We start from the raw sequence: 22,619 nt of genomic DNA on the forward strand, positions 1-22,619 counted from the left end.
ATTCTCTAAATAGTTAACAGTTCTTCATATCAAACCTTTCCTGTACAAATGACTTTGTGGTCACTGCCTCCTTGCAGGACTTGACTGATATAGCAGGTAAGGCAATGTCTCAACAGACCCCGTCTCCCTTCTTATAACAGCTTCATGTATAGAAATGGGCATTGGCTTTGCCCCCTTCTGATATCTCATGTAGTTACTCCAAGGGTGCTGGCTTTAACCTAGGCCTGTAGGCCTGATTTCATATTTAATCTATATCTATCCTGAGACAGGATTCAATCACACATGAGCAGCTACCTAAACTTGCTAATGAAACCATTGCCACGGCCTACTTGGCCTTCTCCTCTGGAATCCTTTGATACTTTGGTTGAGCCAAAGTAAATTCAGCTTGATGTCCTGCCGTCACACAGTGACAGCAAATAGGATGACTGTTTAGAAATGTGTAATCCTATGTCCTATTTGCCTTGCTGAACACTCCAAAAATCATTTAAGGAATTAGGACCACTGTGCCTCTCTCAGAAATGAGCTAGTTATGCTAGGATTTCCTTCCCTGGTCAAGTCACTGCAAAATGACTAAGCTCCAACGTGAGTCTGTCTGACCCTGCTCTGCATTTGCAAGTGGCTTCTTGGCCGAGCCAATTAAGGAAGAACCCTGTGAGCTCACAGAGGCCTGCTGGTGTGTCAGGGAAATTTCTTCCTTCAGCACTTTTTTAAAGGGGTTTATATCTGCCTTTCCAATGGCATTCACTTTGACAATGCAGAAAATATGCCTTGTGTTCCTTTCTTTACAACCACCTCCCCAGCCCCCAAATTTATATGAAATAATTTAGGGCCTTTATGCATTGTTCGATCTGGCATAAGTAGTACTTACTAGTATCAGAAAAAAAAAAAAACTCTCATTCTCTTTCTTTCTCTCTTTCCTTTCTTTCTCTTTCTCCTTCCTTTCTTCCTTGCTTCCTTTCTTCCTTTCCTCCTTCTCCTTCCTTTCCTCCTCCCTTCCTTCCTTCTTTTCCTCCCCTTTCCCCTCCCCTCCCTTTCCTTCCTTCCTTCCTTCCTTCCTTCCTTCCTTCCTTCCTTCCTTCCTTCCTTCCTTCCCTCTTTCCTCCCTCCCTCCCTCTCTTCTTTCCTTCTTTCTTCTTTAAAATAATATATTACCATCCTTAGAGGACAGTGGCTTCCAGTAACTAAAGGCCCATTTTGAGGGCCCAAGCAAGTTTGGAGGAGTTGGGATAGAGTGCAATCCCGCCTATATGAGAAAATGGTAAATTGGGAGAGCTTGGAGCAGGATTGGATCTGGGAGCTGCACTTGTCAGTGTCGTGAGGCAGGAACTCAAAAGGGAAAGGGAAAACCATGACTCAGGTTTTGCCCCAATCAGTTCAGCAACGTGGCCAGATCCTTGGATGAAGAAAGGCATCCAAGGAGGGTTGCAAGGTAATTTGCTGTGAGGGAAAAAATAAAAATAAAAAAACAAAGCCTCTCGTCCACCTTGCCTTCTAAATCTTCAGCAAATTCTATATGGTTCGTTAGTGTTTCTAGAGCCAGAAGCCATTTTGGAGGTCTGCATCCTGGCACTTGAATTGGCTTCTGTTCGGCTCTGGGTGGAAACAGACTCCAGACAGGGACAGCCCACATCTGCAGCATCACAGAGGGGAGGAGACGCGGGAACTGGAACTCTAACCTGCTCCTGCCACGTGCTAATTGGTAAGGCAAGTGGCCTCACTGCTCTGTGTCACCATTTTAATTTCCTCATCCATAACATGAAATTAATATCATAACAATGACTTCAAGGTTGTGAGATATAAGTGTTAACACACATATTCAGGCATAAACTGACACACAGTGGGCACCTAATAGGTGTTGCATCTATTTTAGTTTTGTGTGCTTTTGAATGATGGAATGGTTTGACTCTAGTCATTAATTTATTTCAATATATTTATTCTCTTCTTCAGCACATTTGTTGATTCAACTGACTTACAAATAAAAGCAAGAGCTATGTAGCACATAAATGCTGTATCTGCCTAATGAAGCCAAATCTCTGACTACCATTTAAGTCACTTAAAACCTGATATAGTCACAAGTTCATTTGTTTATTCAATGAGCCTGTTTTCTGTGCCTAATATCTAGATACTTTGCTAACTATTATAATATCATTAAGTCAGATTATGCTTCTTGGAAATTGCTCTGATGGTTGTATTAAAAGAAAATGTAAGTGAAATCTGAACTAGAAGTTTCTTGGTTTTGCTAAGTTTAGAAAACTTAATTCAGTAAAACAAATAGTGAGAAAGTCATGTTATTAGGAAGGAGAAAAGAAAGACACTAATTCATGACTACCTTTTCATGCTTACCTGAAATCTAATCACAAGGCAAAAATATTGTCACATTTACATTATAAATGTGAGAAAACTGGCTTCCCTGGCTTTAAAATTAGGCATGCAAGCACCAAGCAAGTTTCCCCCATGAAAGGGAATCTCTGAGAATGTTAGACACTCTTACTTCATTCTTGTTTCTGTTTCTTGCTTCTTGCTCTGGTCACTATTAACCCAGTTTCTCATCTTTTGATATCAGATTCTGTTGTCAGGAGCTCTTCTTCTGGACCTAATAACAGATTTGATTTCTTTGATTCTGACCTTCTTCTCTCATCTTTCTCTTCCGGATGCTCTGAGGAGTCACTTCCTTGAAGAAACCACATCTTTCCCCATTTTCTGGTATCAGTCCATTTGAATGACCCTATGCCCCAGTCTCTCTGTGCTCCTTTCAAAAAAAGGATAGAAAAGACATCAAATATCATTTTTGAAATATGCATCATACACGAATCTGCACTCATATTTTTAAGACACTCAAAATAATTAGATTATTTTAGTCATGACAAAATCAATTTCAAATGCTGGAAGGTATCTAAATATGAGTATCATGGGGCCTCTTCTGTTTCACATAGCAACATATAAACTACTTGATGGGAAGTTGCCAATGTGTGTGACCGAAGAATCAAATAACTTTAGATAAATCATTTTATTCCCAGAGGCACATCTAAGAAGGGAGGTTTGTGGAGCTGAAAATGTTGAAAGTTTTATTTTCAATGAACATTCAAACCAAAGGGAAAACTAAAAAGAAAAACACAAGATCCAACAAAACAAAATCCCAGCAGCATAGGATGCCATAACCTTGGAGAAGAAAACATGATAAAAATGTCAGAAGCATTTATTTTATCCTGATGAAGGTGTTATAATCTGTTTGGTGTCATACTGCTGCATTCCTCTTACCTTTGAAAATTAGACCTACTGTATCCGCCCTTCTAATTTCCAGAATCTAGGACTAGTTTTGTCTTGAGGCAGGAAATATATAGGTAGCACTGGTTTTCTTACCAGTGACCTCATATCAAAGCCCCGATGAAGATCAAGCATCTGTGAGAATGACATGGCAGGCAGGATGAGGGCTCCTCACTTAACCCAGCAACTAAGTGCTTTCAGGATATGGATCAGAAGAAAGATCCAAGCCAGTGGACATGCCCCACACCACTGTTTTCTTTTTTTGTTTTGTTTTGTTCTGTTTTTTGAGATGGAGTCTTGCTATGTCGCCCAGGCTGGAGTACAGTGGCACAATCTCATCTCACTGCAACCTCCTCCTCCTGGGTTCAAGTGACTCTCATGCCTCAGCCTCCTGAGTAGGTGGGACTACAGGCACGCACCACCATGCTGGCTAATTTTTCTATTTTTAGTAGAGATGGGGTTTCACCAAGTTGGCCAGGGTGATCTCGAACTCCTGACCTCAGGTGATCCGCCTGCCTTGGCCTCCCAGTGTGCTGGGATTACAGGCATGAGCCACCACGCCTGGCCCTGCTTTCTTAGTCCTATATGAAGCCAGTCCCGAATTTCAGTCATCAACTGATTCTACACAGAGTTAGGGATCTACCAACTAAAAGGAACCTCAGAACACTTGGCTCACTGCTATCTCTACCACCGAGGAGGCTTGAGTGGAAGCCAGTTCTCCCAGTAGCCAGAAAAAAGAAACATATATGGTATTCTGAAGTATCTTGCTAGCACATACTGTTAGCAGGCATTCCTGGACTTAGAGCCAGCTTATACAGAGCCTTACACACCTGGAATCTGGCATCTTGCTAAGACCATACTTGTTGTTCATAAGACCTTAATTTTCACCCATTACCTCAAGCCACTTAACTATATTCCTATTCTGTTATCTGAAGCCTGAATTCCTATCTCAGAAACTGGCTTACTATGCCAATACTGCTAGGGATGGCCTTCTAATAACCCAGTCTTGTTGTCCTTAGCTCTTTCCCTGTTTTGCCTCTGAGAACAGGTATGCCATCCATAAAACCCAAACTCATGCTATGGCCCCTCTGCTTGTTGACTGATACAAATCAGCTGCTTGCCTTTCATACCTGCAAATGGTGGCTGCAATAGAGGACCCCTTTCCAGGCTCTCGTGCAGGAAACGTTCCTGGATTCCCCCATCTGTCTTCTTCTAGACTCCATGCAATGGCTGTCTGATGTCTGAACCTTGCAGTCTTCCTGTATCTTAATCCACCACTTCAGATTCAAGATTAAACCAAGTGGGCTTTTATAAATGTTCCTCTAAGTGTCCAAGTTCTGAAAATCATATTGAAACTCCCTGTATGCCCTGGAAACTAGAATCTCTCTTCCCCAAGGCAGATCATATTAGTAGTAACTGGAACTCCTCCTTCCCGAAGCCAGCCACAAAACCCAGAAATATTACTTGAATATTTCCCTACTTTTCTACCTAAGAGCTAGCCATAAAGAAATTCTTTGACTTATTCCAGAGGGGTCCTGCCCCATTCCCAGGAGGAAGGAATGCTGCTCAGAGAGGCCAAGAAGAATCTAGACAGGCAGTCCCCGCTTGGTTACTCTCCTCCATCTACTGCATTAGATCATCCATACCCCTTTAGTTCAATCACATTTCTACATGGATATGGATGTCCTTTCTTCACTGAACCTAAACATACAAATTGACAGTTTTGTCTGTATCTTTGGTTCTCTTCATTCCAAAGGCTCTCATGTCAAATAAAATTATGATCAAATACATTTGTTATGCTTTTCTCTTGTTAACCTGTTTTTGTTATAGGGGTATCATCTATGACTCTTATGATGAGGAGGAAAGGGCTCACCTCCTTTCTGCCCCTATGGTTCCAAAATAGCCATGATTACAGGATGGTACAGAAGCTAGGGGACCACTTCCTTTGCCACAGTGTTACTAGAACATTGAATGAAAGTGGGTTCAAAGGGACAGTGCATTGCAGGACCTATGTATAATGAATCGGTTAACTTGGTCAAGGTTAAAACCACAAACAAAAACACATTTTTTTTTAAGCCCTGAGCTTATCAAATATCCTGTCAATAAAGAGAGAGGTCTTTGTCTCACGGCCTTTCTGTATATTTCTTACCTGACAGCATCAGAAAGAGAGGGCCTCTTGCCTGAGAGTGCCATCAGGGTGGGACTGCTGTTCTTATCCCTTTCCCACTGATTTCTCCTCATTCATTGGCCTTCCTTTGTGTCTAAAGCTCTGATGTTTAGGGCATTGGCTTTGTTGATACAGGAGCTAAAAAAGAAATTATTTAGGTTGATAGTGAGGGTAAGAGAGTCCTTGATAAGGTTTCTTTTTAATAAAAAGCAGCCCCCAAATCATTTCCTTTCTAACAAATAGCAGCCTGTAAAATTGAGCTGCAGACAAAGATAAGCAAGCTGGAAGCTTGCATAGGCAAATGCCAGAGCTGTGCCAATAGCAAAGGGATACCTGGAAGCCAGGTATATTCAACATGGAGGTTCCCTCTTCCCTTCTTTTTTGTCACCATGTGTGCAATAAAAAGGCAGGCAACAGGACAATGGCCAGATAGAGACTCTATCTGCATGATAAAAGATTAGGGTGAGAAGGCCAGCCTCTTTGTGTGCTATGTAAATGGCACCTGGTCCGACCAATCTTTCGGGCTCTATGTAAATCAGATACTGCCTCCTCAAGCTGATCTATAAAACCCTGTGCATTTCACCACGGAACCAGGAGACCCACTGTTGATCCCCTCCCTCTCTGTAGTAGAGAGAGCTTTTCACTTTTCGCTCACCTATTAAACCTCCACACTTAAACTCACTTCTTTTGTGTCTGCATCCTCGATTTCCTTGGCATGAGACAACGAGCCTCAAGTATTTGTCCCAGACAATGACACTGCTTCATTGGGATGATCGTTTGGAGAGCATTCATTTTGAAGACAGGTAGACATGCCTGTCTCTGCCCCTTGCAAAGTTTTAACAATTGTAAACCCTGTCTCTGCCCCTTGCGAAGTCTGAACAATTTCCCTAACCATTTAAACCTCAGCTTCCTAAAAGTCAAATGAAGCTAAAAATGATGCTGTTGAGATTACACGTTGTTATTGTTAAAGGGTTTAGCATTGTTCTGATACATGCAGGATACATAATAATTATTAGTTTCTTTTTCAAATTAGAATTGCTGAACAGATGTGCAACCAATTCCTGGAAATTTCTTCAGATCAAAACCCCTTTCAGATTTTCAGACTATAGGGCATCCTTTGACATTAATGGAGGTTTAGGACAACCCCAAAGACACAATCTGCAATTTCTCACATTTAACATGTTTTATGCCACTGTCACTTTGCAACCGCTGCACAACCAAAGGGCTGTTACTCTTGCTTCAGGTGTAGTTTCAACGTCAATACCTCTAAAGTGTGTCTCCTCATCTGCCCTTTCCTTCACAGGGGAAGCTGCTCATTTCCTTCCCTATAATTCACAAAATATGTATTCTCAAAATATGGTCCATCTGCATTATATACTTTGCATAATATATTTTGTAACACCTATCAAACTCTATTCAATTATTTTTACATATCTACATATAGAACTTGTATTTTATGGCAGGCCCATATCTGCAGTATCTAGCTGCACACATAATAACTGCTCAATAACTATTTGAGTAGGTAGATGAGCAAATGAAACATAAAAGAATGATTGAATGATTAGAGAAAATGAGTTTTTACTTGGTGCACAGCTCTTGCCAGAGTGAGATGTCTTGGATATAGTCCTTTTGATAACGATAAATAAAACTAATAATAAATGCCACATAAATCAAAAGCAATAGATATTCAAAACTCCAAATACTGAATTTATGAACTCTATAGATTTTCTGTACTAAAGTGGTTCCTGATGTAAATGGATCTTTCACACTGAATTTGAGAGTTAAAGAGGAATGCTACTATACAGAGAGATTCGATAGATAGGTAGATAGATAGATAGATAGATAGATAGATAGATAGATAGATATAGATAGATAATAGATAGACAGATAGATAGATATAGCACTATTTAACCTGTTACTTTGACATAAAGAACAATAGGTACAGTTAGTGAATTATTATAATATGAGACCAGACAGCTGATTTCAGTATCTTCATGTCCAACTACCTGTTTTATCAATGTGATTTTCTCTTGTTACTGCTGCCTAGTTAGATCTTAATCACTATTCAACTTACGCCATGTCATCTGTTATACATTATGGTGTTTTATTTGTGAGTGATTTTTAATGAACTAATTCAAAGTGCTGGTTGGATATTTTTTGCCTGCATGTCTTATAGTAAAATTCTTCTGTTGCTTGTTTTCCATGAATCTTAGGGCTTCAGATAAATTGTGCTTGTATGTTGAAACCTGATGCACTATTAATTAAATGAATAAAGCAAGACACAATTTAAATTTAGCTTTCTAAGCAAACCAAAGTGAAGGCAGCTGTGTCCCATTAGCTTCTGATTTTCTGCAAAATGGAGGGGGAATGGGATATAAAAAACAGTGTTGAAAATTGAGCAGCTTGTGGTTATGTTGCCATAGCTACCAGAGGCCTTTTTGATGCTTTATTGGGTTGGCAAAGAAATAGGCTGTTTAGAATAGTTTCACTAAACAGTCTTATTCACTGAAACAGTGCTGACATTTGGCCACGAGCCTTCAGTTCCTCCACAGACTTAAAACATGGATGTGAAAGGAAAAAGGAAAAACTCAAATTAGCTCATGAACACTGGATCCATTTTCCATTAACCACGGGAGGGAAACCCGTCAGTTTAGGGACAAACATGAGGGTAGAAACATTCCAAATCACTTACATGCTACCTCTAGAAAGCTGATCGGGTGCCTCTGAATAAAAACAAACCCAACTGGGAGGCTATTTAGGAAGTGGAAATGATAATGCTACGCAGAACAGGGAATTGTCATGTAGGAGCCTTTCTAAAGAAAATCCATCTGCTTGTTTGGCTCTATAGCTATCATGAGAAATATGTCCAAGAGGAAATAATCAAAGATAGGGAGAAGGCATACATTGCTCCACTCCTCAAAAATAAATGCGAAGATTAAATGTTTCTTTTCTGAGAATCTCTATAGCAACATATAGAGTTGTTTTAATGACTACTAATTTTTAAAAAAATTATTTTAAGTTCAGGGGTGCAGGTGAAGGTTTGCTACATAGGCACCTGTGTCATGGGGGTTGTTTTTACAAATTATTTTATCACCTGGGTATTAAGCCTAGTACCCATTAGTTATTTTTTCTGATCCTCTCCCTCCTGTCAGCCTCCAACCTCCAATAGGCCCCAGTGTGTGTTGTTCCCCTCTATGTGTCCATGTGTTCTCATAATTTACCTCCCAGTTATAAGAGTGGAGATTCCTCAAAGACCTAAAGAAAGAAATACCATTTGACCCAGCAATCCCATTACTGGGTATATACCCAAAGGAATATAAATCATTCTATTACAAAGATGCATGCATGTGTATGATCACTGCAGCACTATGCACAATAGCTAAGACAGGGAATCAACCTAAATGCCCACCAATGATAGACTGGATAAAGAAAATGTGGTTACATATACACCATGGAATACTATGCAGCCATAAAAAAGAATGAGAACATGTCCTTTGCAGGGACATGGATGGAGCTGGAGGCCACTATCCTTAGCAAATTAACGCAGGAACAGAAAACCAAATACCACATGATAACTAATTTTCTAGAAGATTACATCATGAACACAGGGAAGTTACACTTATCCCAAGAATACTTGGTAGTATTTTGGGTTCTTGTAAAATAAAATAATTGTGAATTACTCCATTCATGTTTAGGTCACTGTTTGTTGTTGTTGTTGTTGTTGTTGTTTTTGAGATGGAGTCTCACTCTGTCGCCCATCCTGGAGTGTAGTGGCACAATCTCGGCTCACTGTAACCTCCATCTCCTGGGTTCAAGCAATTCTCCTGCCTCAGCCTCCTGAGTAGCTGGGATTACAGGCATGCGCCACCACATCTGGCTAATTTTTTTGTATTTTTAGTAGAGACGGGATTTCACCATGTTGGTCAGGCTGGTCTCGAACTCCTGACCTCATGATCCGCCTGCCTCTGCCTCCCAAAGTGCTGGGATTACAGGCATGAGCCACCGCGCCCGGCCTAGGTCAGTTAAGGGCAATTCCCACACTGCAAGCCACCTCTCCTTTGAGAGGCACACTTCTTTCTAGGATTTTGGTGATTCACCCCATGGATGACTTCACCTTTCCCCTTTGACACAGAAAGTGTGATTTAATTCCACTAAAATAAAGAACATCCTACCATTATTATGGCATCTGTAGAACAAGAATGTTACCCATAGACAACAGCAGGGCTTTATCAGCACGCTCTTCTTGCTTGTTGGCAACGACAGCAGCAGCTACATGCAGTATCAGTAAATGGAGCTGCCTCGTTCCCACAATCCCATTGTCATGACAGAATGATGAATAAAAAGGAGTGGAGTTTTTATTTTTCGATGACAGGATAATGGCAAAGCACAGTCACGTCTGTTTGCCTGTTGGAGTTGTTGCCTTCAATATAACTCTAATGCAAAGTTCAGAAGTTTTAAACCAATTTATTTTCTAACTAAACATACCACGGTAGGAGGGAGACAAGAAAAATAAAATAAGTAAGGTAAAGAATATCATTACTGATATTATCCCATAAAAATAAAGTAAGCTATACTGGTACTCTGTTACAAGTTTTTCAATAGACAAATTATATGTTAGAATTTTTTTTCTTCCTAATTCTCTTTCTCTCTCTGTCTCTCTCTCTCCCCACTCGACTTCTCTAATTAGGAGGAAATAACTTACATAAAAGTTCACACCTAGCCATAGCAGTTGATTAGTGAACACAGATAGACATAGATTATATTTATTGCTAATTTATTTCCCTCCTTTTTTTGCAAGACAATTTTAAATGAATCTGATACCAATGAATTATAGCAGCTTGTACATTAAAAGATTCATGATTCAATTAATGCCAGATTATAAGGAAGCAAACTTTGACAACAACAAATTGTCGAAGGTTTACTTTTGTCCACAAATATGCCACTGGTAAATGTTTATTTGAATATATGCATGTGTGTTATCATAATGTGCATTGCTTACTTAACAAGTAATCGTTAAGAAATGTTGCAAGGGTAATTTAGAAATAAAATGTGGGCCTTTCTTCCATAGAAATGTTGTAATTGTTTTGTTGGTATATAATTTTTCAACAGTAGAGTTTCTGCTCTGGCAACCTGATATTTACATGTGAACTACACTACATTATCAGATCATTAGAGAATTTGACTGACTCTAAAATTACAACACGCAAAAATGTGGACGTGAAGATTGAGGGTAACAATTTCAGTGCTTCTTGAACAATAGCTGAAGTAATCACAGTACCAGAAAGGTCCACATTTTTTGCTTCAGAATAGCAATTAAGCAAGCACTTCTCTTTAACTAAGATGAATAAGTAAGGCCAGACAATGAATTGGTTTTGTTTGTGGTGTGTGTGTGTGTGTGTGTGTGTGCGCGCGTGCGCGCCAGTGTGTTTGTGTTGTTGTTTGCTTAATTCTAGAGGAAGTGCCAGATGATAGAAGCAAAGGATGTTAATGTTTCCCTAAAGAATTTCCTTCCCATACGTTTCAGACTAATACAAAAAAGAACAATTTTACAGGTCTTAGATCCACTGATTGGACATATATGGAGAGTTTGTGTGTATTCTTGATGTCATTCACTTTGCTCTATTAAAAAATATGACCCATGTACTTTAAATTGCCGACCATATGAAACATAAAGTGTAATGGTGATGTACTATTTGTTTTTAAAACAGGTGTGCAAGAGGGTGGGCAGAGTAAGGCAGAAGTCAGATCTCAGTTTTGCCTCCACTGTTGACCAGCTCTGGGATCTTGAATAAGTCATTTTTACTCCCTGAAACTCAGTCAGTGTCCTTAATTATGAATGTAGAAAAACATATATTGCTCTTAACTTCTCTCTCTCTGTCTATATATATATATATACACGCATATACATATATACATATATACATATGTATACACATATATGTAGACATATATATACACATATATATGTGTCAGCAAATATATGTGTGTGTGTGTGTGTATATATATATATATATACGGATATATATATATATACATATCCAGAGTCATAGGAGAGGGCACCATGTTAATAAAATAACCTCTCTCTCTATGTAGATATACACGCATATACACATATACATATATACACATATATGTAGACATATATATACACATATATGTAGACATATATATACACATATATGTGTCACCAAATATATGTGTGTGTGTGTATATATATATATATATACGGATATATATATACGGGTGTGTATATATATACGGATATATATATATATGTACATATCCAGAGTCATAGGAGAGGGCACCATGTTAATAAAATCCTCCCATTCAGCCTCATAATCTACCTTTCCTTGGTCCAAAGGAAAATATGTGAAAATACAAAGAGATCCCCCAGTGAATCCCCGACATTCATGGAAATCCACATTCAGTTGTGTTCTTTATGTTTCTGATATCTATCTATATCTATATCTGTATCTGTATCTATATCTATATCTGTATCTGTATCTATATCTATATCTACATCTATAGCTATATCTATAGCTATATCTATAGCTATATATCCTCCACAGGGAATGCAAACCACTAGACAAAAATAAGTTATTTTTCTCTTTATTCCTTTAGTTAAATCAAAAGTGCTTTTCCACAGCCCTATTCAGGCGGGCTATTGTCTTATTGTAATCAAGGCATGTTTAGATCATTTCACTCGTCTCCATGCATACCAGTCCATCTGCTGAAATGCATCACTTAATTTTTTCATCAATTGTTTCTTGAACACCCACTAATTGTACAGCTCAGTGGAGAATAAAATAGGAGAGCGAAGCCTGGTACCTCTCCTAGGTAATTTATGTGAGCATTCTTCATAAGCCTCCTATAGAGAGGTATCATATTTATTGCTGCTATCATTCTCTTGGGAGACAATACATACTTAGAAAAAAAATAAGCACAGTAAGAGATAATGAAGAAGATTCTGGTAGTTTCGCAGAAGTGTTCTAGAGCCGTGCTGTCCAATAGGGCAGCAATTAGCTACAGTAGCTATGAAGCATCTGACCCACAGCTAATCCAAATTGAGATGCACTATAAGTGAAAAATGAACAGCAGGCTTGAATGACATATAAAAAAATGTAAATATCTTTATTTATATTGTGTGTTAATATGAAAATCTTTGATTATATTAGGTTAAATTAAACATGTTAATATTAATTTTACCTTTTTATTTTTAAAATGCAGCTACTAGAAAATTTTAAATCCCATATGTAGCTCACATTATATTTCTGAATATTGCTATTAGAGATGCTCCTGAAAGCGCAGGCACTTTTGAATAAGCAAAAAATAAAAACGGAAAGGGAAGAAAATTTTTAAAAAATTAAAGAAAAGGTGATAAAATGAGGGGATGAGTGGTGTATTTAAAATCTCATGCTTTTAGTCTTCCCTCTCAAATCTAAGGCTGACAGTGAAAAAATAATCCAAATCTATGCTGTTTAGAAACTAGTATTGACTTGAAAACTCTAACATTCTTCCATCCTGCATTTTTACTATTGATTCCAAAAAAAAAAAAAAAAGGAACACTAAGAAAAAGAATTGTGGAATAAAAGATAGGTTTGCAAAAATAATTTTTGGAGTTCCTATTTGTAATTAGGTGTCCCTGTCGGATATGATGTAACTTGTGGCCCATCTGTGTCAGAGACACATGACACAATAACTAAGACGTTATGTCCGTACACTTAGCCTGAGTTTACAGTTATAGACATTTCTGGATTCCATTAAAAGTAGATGGCAAGACACAATTAAAATAGTTCGTTAGTAAAGTGATCCCAGAAAAAAAAAACAAAACCATTGATAAAGTAGTAAAGTGAGATTGAAAAGGAGGCCAATAAAGTTACCAAGCAGGGCCAGCCACTGTGGCTCACGCCTATAATCAGAGCCCTTTGGGAGGCCGATGTGGGTGAATCACCTGGGGTTGGGAGTTCGAGAGCAGCCTGACCAACATGGTGAAATTCTGTCTCTACTAAAAATACAAAATTAACTGGGCATGGTGGCTCATGCCTGTAATCCCAGCTACTTGGGGGGCTGAGACAGGAGAATTGCTTGAACCTGGGAGGCAGAGGTTGCAGTGAGCAGAGAACCCACCATTGCACTCCAGCCTGGATGACAAGAGTGAAACTCTATCTCCAAAAAACAAAAGTTACCAAGTAGGCCAGGTGTGGTGGCTCATACCTCCTGTAATCCTAGCACTTTGTGAGGCAAAGGTTGGAGAATCACTTGAGGCCAGAAGTTTGAGACCAGCCTGGGCAACATGGCAAAATCCCATCTCTAAATTTTTTTTTTTTAATTGGCCAGGCATGGTGGTGAACATCTGTGGTCCCCAGCTACTGGGGAGGTTCAGGTGGGGAGATTGCTTGAGCCCAGGAGTTTAAGGTTGCAGTGAGCTATAATTTCACTATTGCTCTCCAGCCTAGGTGACAAAGGGAGACCCTGCCTCTAAAAAGATAATAACAATAATAAAAATAAAAAATATATATAAAGTTACCAAGCAATTTACCACTACGGACAACTGGAGTTTATTCCCATTGCAGAATTCTTGGTCATATCTAGTATATTGGCTTCAGATTGACTGACTCATATAAGGCATGAAGGACTGGAGTGCTATCATCTATGAAACCTGTCATCACCCGGAGGGATGATAAGTCCCTGGAACTTCCAGAATGCTCAATGCACACTTAGAGCAGGCTCCCGAAGCCTGAGAGAACTTTTAGGCAAAGAATCACAAGTGTTGGCAGTTGGAAGTTTGGCTGGACTGACCAGACATGGTGTGTCTCCAGGGGATAACTGATAATGTCTGCTATAGTTCCTACTGCCACTGATTCCAGTACATGTAGGTTAATTGCAGAGCTGTTAGTAATTGCAAATACAGTCATATGTCGCTTAACAGTGGGACATAGTCTGAGAAATGTGTTGTTAGATGATTTCATCATTGTGCAAACATCAGTTTCCTTACACAAACCTAGATAGCAGAGCCTATTACACACCTAGGCTACATGATAAAGCCTGTAGTTCCAGACTACAAACCTTTACAGCATGACTGTACTGAATACTGCAGGCATTGTAATGGAATGATAAGTGTTGTTATACCTATACATACCTAAACACAGAAAAAGTGCAGAAAAATATAGTGTTATAATTTGATGCATACTTTGTTGATTGAAGTGTCATTATGTCGTGCATAACTGTATTTTACAATTGCTCATGTGCAACAAAAGCTAAAATATATATATATATATATATATATATATATATATATATATATATGATGGAAGACTATGCAGTTATTAACCTAGTGATATATCTTTACATTTCTTGACATAGAAAAATATTTCATAGTGAATAAGAAAGTTGGATTGCTCTGAATGTCCAAACCATGTATTTGAGAACGATGACCTATTATTTAATATTTCACATATATTTATCTTGACCACTCTACAAGCTTGTAAGCTTATGATAAAAGAAAATTTTCTTGTTTTTATTGCTTTCTATGTATGTTATAACCTTCATTCTAAACTCTTGTTCCATGAAAAAACCATAAAGAGTGAATTCATACAAATGTGTGTGAATATTGCAGCCAAAGCACACACACACCCACTTTCACATACCTTGGTCACATATGGATAGATACATATTCTCTTTAGACAAATCTGAAGGATTTTTTCTTCTCATAGGTTTTGCTGAGGAAAAGCTTTTATTTTTCCTTTCATAGAATTGTTCTTGGGAACTTGATTTTTTTTTTCCAAAATAAAAAAGTGGGAAATTATAACTTGATCCAAAAGAGAGATGTGGCTGAATCAAAACAATAACACAATTCTTACTCAACTCTGCCACAGGTTTGGTGTGCTACCAGAGGGGTGGAGGAAACAAAGATTAAACATTCTTTTGTGTTAAGTTTTAAGAAAAATATAATAATTGAATGAATATAAAAGAAGCTATAAAATCTTTAAACAAGGAGCAAATCTGAATAAGTCCTTGGAGAGAAACAGAAAATAGGCTGTCAAGTGAAGAAAATAGAACGAAGGAAGAAAGAAATCCCAGAACCCAGCATATGGTATTCTGAGTTGGAGAAGTTATAATTTAAGAATAAGTTACAGTTTATAATAACTTCTGAAAAGAGTGACAAGAGGAGCCCAATAAACACACACATGCACACTCCCTAAATATTCTATGAATTCCCTAAATGTCTATGCTATCATGGTTTGAAACTTTACCCTAACAAATCATTGTTCTATACCTACTCTGAAATCAACTGTTTCCATTCTATAAGGCTTGGAGATGGATTCAGATAATCCAGGTTTTGCAATAGTACATGAAGTTCAAGAGAAGTCAGTAGTGTTTTCATGACAATAAATAAGTTTCTACATTTTTAAGGTCTTTAAGAAATCTGGATATTATTGAAGGATAAGTAATATAACATTTTAGAGATAAAAGATACCTTGAAATCTACCCCTGCTCTCTCATTCATTTCTTTGACTTGGGAGACAAAATAATTTTCTCAAGATCTCATGGACAGCCATGGATAGATGACGTGGAGCAAGAACTTTGTTTTCATGTCTCACAGATCTGGTTTATTTTCACTCTATCCTACACCACAACATCAAGTGGACTAATATTTTGGATGTAATCAAGAAGCTTTTATTATATAACTTATAAGTATCAATGCTAAGAGCTATGGAGGCATATAAGAATATTAACACATGACCCAAATAGCTCTCAACATTGAGATATCAAAAGAATTGATGGTGGAAGAGAATGTAATCATAATAATCAAAGCTGAATAGGATTTTAAACCGTAAAAGTGTTTAGTTCTTCCAAAATTACAATAATATATTTCATTGTATTTTTTTAATAAAAACCATAAGCTTAGATTTTTGGTAAAGTAGGCTATATCTTCAGGGATAGAATGAGAACAATTAATAATGAATATTGAGAAGTATGAACTCTATTTGCTATGAGAAATAAATTTATTCTTCTCTGATTTATACATTTCACCCCACCTTTTTTTTAAGGTTATAAACAGAGAAATTCTGTTATAATTTGTTTTACAATTAAGCAACTTCTTTTTTGTTTACATGTTTGGGTTTTGTTTGTTCGTTTGTCTTGAGACAGGGTCTCGCTGTTTCTCCCTGGCTGGAGTGCAGTGGCATAATCATGGCTCACTGCAACCTTGAACTCTTGGACTCAAGCGATCCTCCTGCCTTGGCTTCCCAAATTGCTAGGATTGCAGGTGTGAGCCACTGCACCCAACCAATAAAGCAACTTCAAATAGAATTGACCATTGGCTGCTGATGTTTCCCACGGACTCTCCTTGGTTATTTCATTGACCTTGTGCTAATGCAAGATCTCATTTTGCACAGTTGATTTTTTCTTTTTTTTGGCTCTTACTTAGAGTGATATGTGCATTTAAAACACAATTTGATTTGTTTTTGTTGTTGATGTGAATATCAACATCACTATTAGTCTCCCTAAGTAGAAAGACAAAAAAGCAGTTTCATACAGGGAATAGCAAACCCCAATCAAATTTTGTGTTTGAAACATCAGAAAATAAGTGTAATCTCCAGAAACTTATAGTCACATCTTCGTCAGTCTAGCGTCATGTACTACATGGATTCCAAAGAGGTCCTCAGTGGTTTATCTATTTTGGTGAAACTTTGTGCCCCAAGCAGATGATTGACTGACAGTAAAATGTCAATTCAATTCAGAAAAATGGTGCCTGGTGTGCTCCTATTGATCTTTTGATTATTTTTTCATAACTTGAAGAATGGGTCTTGTCAAATTTCAGGAAGCCCCATTGTTTTCAGTGGAGACAGAGAATTTCTAGAATGAGAACTCCGCAGACACTTATCATACTCCTTCCTTGCTGACAGGACTGATCATGTTTCTCTTAAATCACAGGCATCAGGCTAATAAAAAAAAATCATAGTAGACTATTGATATCAAAGAAAAACACAAGACTTCCAAAAGTTCCCCAGGTAATTCAATGATTTAAGAAAATAACATGGTAAATGACAGATTATTTTCTGATACCCAGGAATATATATGGATTATAGAGGAGGAGCTCACTCTCAAGGAAAAAAAAAGCTAATAAATATGTTTCTGAAATATCTAGAGCTTTAATTTTGTAACCTAATGTACATTATCTTATTTGATGTTTAATGTAACCATCCTTACCTTAATTCACTTATTGACAGTCTGTAATGAATTGCAGTAAATCACCTTATATCCTAAGAGTCAGTGAACAAAATTAAACAAATATTTAAACTAATATTACATAAAAGACAGGTTTAGCCATCACAGAGGAAAGAAAGAGGAAAGCTGTATTTTTTTATGAGACATGAAATAGAAATGAAAATAATTGTAATGTAAAGCAGAATATGTTACCTGCCACGTAATAGATACAAATAAAGTGCAAACTCAGTGGAGAAAGAGTTTATTTTCATCATTGAATATCAAACAAATATCAGAATAGTCTAAGTACAGTTGGATATTAAGAATGAATGGGATTTCTGGAAGCAGCTGTGTTGGGCTATGACTATTGCAAGGGCTGTCCTTTTCTTTGTCCTGTCTCAGAGAAAAAAGCCCAGCAAGAATGTGTAAGGATAGAGACTGGCACGGGTTTAGAGGGTGTCCCACAGTTCCTTAAACTGTTGCACTTATGTTTGTGGGTGTATATCATTATCATTTGTGCATATGCAAGACAAAGTTAACTCTTTTCCTAGTTGTGTCTAATACCATTCTCTTCCACATGTAGTTTATTCTGCCACATTCCTACTGATTGTTCCTATTTTGGCATGTATCCTATTTTGTCCCTGTGATTCATTTAGATAGACTTGACTTTTCCCTTCTCTACATTCCTGTATATTTTTATATAACTTAATATTCTTTTATTATTACATGTTTGTATATTTATGTGTCTCTTGGTACTCTTAGGACCTAATTAATAGCATGATACTTTGTAAATTTTTAGTGAGTCTTTTCATTTTTTTAACTGCATGAAAAAAATGAATGAATTAGATAGAGATTTTTAACCTCTTCTCATTATTTTGAGTTTTTGCTCATAGTGGTATAATATTCTATAATGGTGGTTTATGAGAGTAAAATAGCTCTCTTTACAAGGAACGTGACCATAGGCATATGTATACATTTTATCTAAGGGTTATATTCTAGGCTATATTCTGCTGAAGCATTTTCAACAACATAGTTTTGTAGGATAAAAATAGGAAGGTTGGGAAGATTGTATAAAACCACATGAATTGATTGAAGTTATTGAAGAATTCACAAAGAGACAACTTGAACATTTCCTTTTGTTGCTAAGTATATAGAAGAGGCTGTTCTCCCTCTAGTATCAGTTTTGTATGGATTGAAGGCAGTACTTTACCTTATAAAGCTATCAGGGTGTTTGATAAAAATATCACTGCAATTATTTTCCACTCCAGAACATAAATGTCTCTTTAAATGCAACAGTTTGTTATAAAACTTTGAAACTCATTCAGCTTCCACAGATTTACATTCCTAATACATAAAACAGAAATAACTCTAAGTAGACACCTTTATCTATGCCATCAGACACTTATGGTAAATGCCTTAAAGATAATGAACTAAAGTACCATTATAAACTTTAATCACAGGTGTTTCTTCAAAAATTCATAATCAATAGAAATGTTTATAGCACCCAGATAGCAATTACTTTGTGAACATTGATATATGCTAAGTAGTACTCTGCTAGGAAACAAAACAATTTGGAAATAAAAGAAGAATGAAACAAGATTTAATGAAAGGTTATCTTAAAAATATACAATAAGTTTTGCATATGGCTAAGATTTTGGGATTTTAGTACTGCAATGATGATACAGTACCATTATAAACTACAGAAATAATTATTGCACTGTGCTTCAGGCATACCTTTCATATTGTAACAATATCAAAATGGTCCTTAAGTTCAACAACAAACAACTTTAATCTAATGAATAATCTACTTCACTTTTTACATTTTATAAGGAATACAGGAATGCTGATATTGTAAATAGCAATGCATATAATACAAAACTTGGAAATTCCTTATTTATAACCATCCAGGCCATTTTTACCCAATCCCAACAGTTATCTCAGGAATTGTGGACCTTCTTTCAGAAAGGTAGTTAAACATATACATACATATATTTGTATATCTAAATATATGTTAGCTATGTATAGTGATTTATATAGTATTATGTATTAATGTGCAGTAATATTTTTACTGTTATATTAATGTACAGTGATATTTTTTACTTAAGAAAATGTGTTGGGTAGAAAAAAATACAAATACATTTATGCCCCATTGTATTCTTTTAAGTGATATCTGTAATTTCACAGGTAGGCTGCACCACAATCATTTAAAACCAGTCCTCTATTCATGAACATTTAATTTGAATCCAGTATTTGCTTATTAAAAATATTACCAGAATTCCTCTTCTAGTCATGATAGAATAATAGAGGCCAATTTTAGCTCCTCACATTATAAAACTAGAAACCCCAAGCAACTATATAAAACAACCTTTTCAGACATTGAAAAATAGACCGGACAGATTATTATCCTTTAAAAAAGGGAACCAAATAAGGTAAGCCATAAAATCACCCTTCTGCTGAAGGCACATTATAAACAACAGTACAAGGATGGACAGTCCCATTTAAGGCCCAGCAGTTTCATTGCATTGAGGACACAGAAATTGGAATTCATGAATGCTGAAGTGGCAGAAGTGTAGAAGGTGAAATTCTGTAGAGGAGAGATCATGCAGAAAAAGAATCTCATAAATCTACTAGGTGTTTCCATAAGTATAAAGAACATTAAAAATGCACAAATACATGATGTTTAAAAAAGAATTCCATGAGGTTTAAGAAAGAACTTCCGAAAGTCCCCTAGAGCTAACTCAAAGCTATGACTCATTAGTTTTCTCACCAGCAAGAGTGAAGTGCTCTTTTTGTTCTCTCAAAGAATTCAGTAGATATCCCACAAAGAACAATTTCTTAATAATAGGGCAGAACTATCCCTAGAGTAAAGACCACAGTAGACCTGCAAAAATAAGCATAGAAGGCAAGTTTCAAATTGATCTAACAGGGCTCCAAGTTATTTAAGAACCTATCAAAACAAAGGAAAACATTCTATAAGGCTGACAGTAATATCCAAAGACCCGGTAGCATAAAATTACAATGTCCAGCATCCAAAAAAAAAAAATTACTAGACATGATAAAAGGTGAGGAAAAATGTTATCTAGAATCATGAGAAAAATCACTAAATGGAAACGCAATCCCTTGAAACAGAAGTGGTAGAATTTGCATAAAAGAATGTTAAAACAGTAATTATATTATGTTCAGTAGTTTGGAGGAAATGAGAAGAAAGAAACGCATGATATGAAAAAATTTAAAAATTCTCAAGATAGAAAACACAATGTCTAAACTGGAAAGGTCACTGGATAAGGTTAATATAAGATGAGATAATTTAGAAGGATGATTAGTGAACCTGAAGAACACCAACAGAAACTATTGAAAATGAAGCATGGCGGGGGAAAACCTGAAAAAAAAAAGAGAGAGAGAACCTCAGTAAAGTGAGTATCAAGTTGTTGTATACATGTGTAATTGAAGTACCAGAAAAGAGAAAAATGATGTGAAAGAGAGGAAAAATAAATTTGAAAAATTAATGGCTACAAATGTATCAAATTTGATAAAAAATATAAGCTCACCAGTTTAAGAAGTTCAACAAACTCCTGGCATAATAAGCACTTATGCACACACAGACACAACACAGATACACCACCACAACAAAAAAACAAACAGAAACACCCACAGAAAAGCAAAGCAAATACATGCACACACACACACACACACATCCCCAAGATAAATTCTAAATAGTGACTAAGAGAATTTCCTAAAAACAGCCTAGAGGAAAACTCTCATTATATTACAGCATATATAAGGTAAATCAAAGATTTTTTGATAGAAACAATGAAAGCCAGCACAATTGTACTAATCTTTAAAGGGCAATAATTCTTTAAAAAGTTAACTTCAAAATGTAAGTGCAGTGAAAATATATTTAAAAATTGAAGACTAAATAAAGGCAACATGTTTATCAACAAAAGTTGACATAATTTGTGTTCAACACTAATGTATTATAAGAAACTAAAATGGAATTTGTTGAAAGTAGAGGAAACTGGTGGTAGGTCGAAACTTAGAACTTCAAAAAGGATGATGAATACCAGAAATGCGATTTAAATTTTTCTTTAAAAATTAATAAGCATTCTAATGCAAAGCACCAAAAATAAATAATGAACTTAAAATAGACATACAAATAAAATAAATGACAAAAATAGCATAGAGGATTGGAGGAAGAAAATGAAGAGTTGTAGATATTTATATTACATGTGAAAATTATAATATCAATTGAAGGCAGGCTGTAATATGTAAAAAATGCATATTGTGTATCTGAGAGCACCCCATAAAAGAATAAACTTAGATGTATAGCTAATAAGCCAATAGTGGTTGTAAAATAGAATAGCAAAATTACTCAATCCCTAAGAAGGCAGGAAAAGGCGAAAAAAATAGAGAACAGATGGGATGAATGGAATATAATTAGCAAGATGGTAGACATAAGCCAAATCATTTTGATAATTGGTTTGAATAGAAATTGTCTAACATCCCAAGTAAAAGACAGAAATTATCCACCAGGATAATAAAACAAGACCAAATTATACATCTCCTAGGGAAAAAAAAACAGATATAAAGATAAAATAGAATAAAGGAGAAAAGGATTGCAACAGATATGTCATGTAAACACTAAGGTATCAAGCACTAATATTTGAAAAGAAAACTGCAGGACAAGGAATAAAGAAAGACATTTCAAAATTATAAGTGTTTTCATGTATCAAGAAGACATACGAGTTCTACTTGTAAGTATACCCAAGATATATATATATATATATACTTCAAAATATATAAAGCAAATCTGATAGGAGAAATTTTTGAAAACCTGCCATTTTATCTGTATGTTTCAACACTTCTTTCTGAGTAACTGGTAGAATAAGGAGAGTACAAACCAGTAATAGCATCCTAGTGGAGACGGAGTGCCACTCAAGAGAACCTGTGTGAAAAGCATTGACTTATGCTCGCCAGCCGC

Source organism: Nomascus leucogenys, chromosome 9 (assembly GCF_006542625.1).
Source record: "Nomascus leucogenys isolate Asia chromosome 9, Asia_NLE_v1, whole genome shotgun sequence".
In the NCBI taxonomy this organism is placed as follows: domain Eukaryota; kingdom Metazoa; phylum Chordata; class Mammalia; order Primates; family Hylobatidae; genus Nomascus; species Nomascus leucogenys.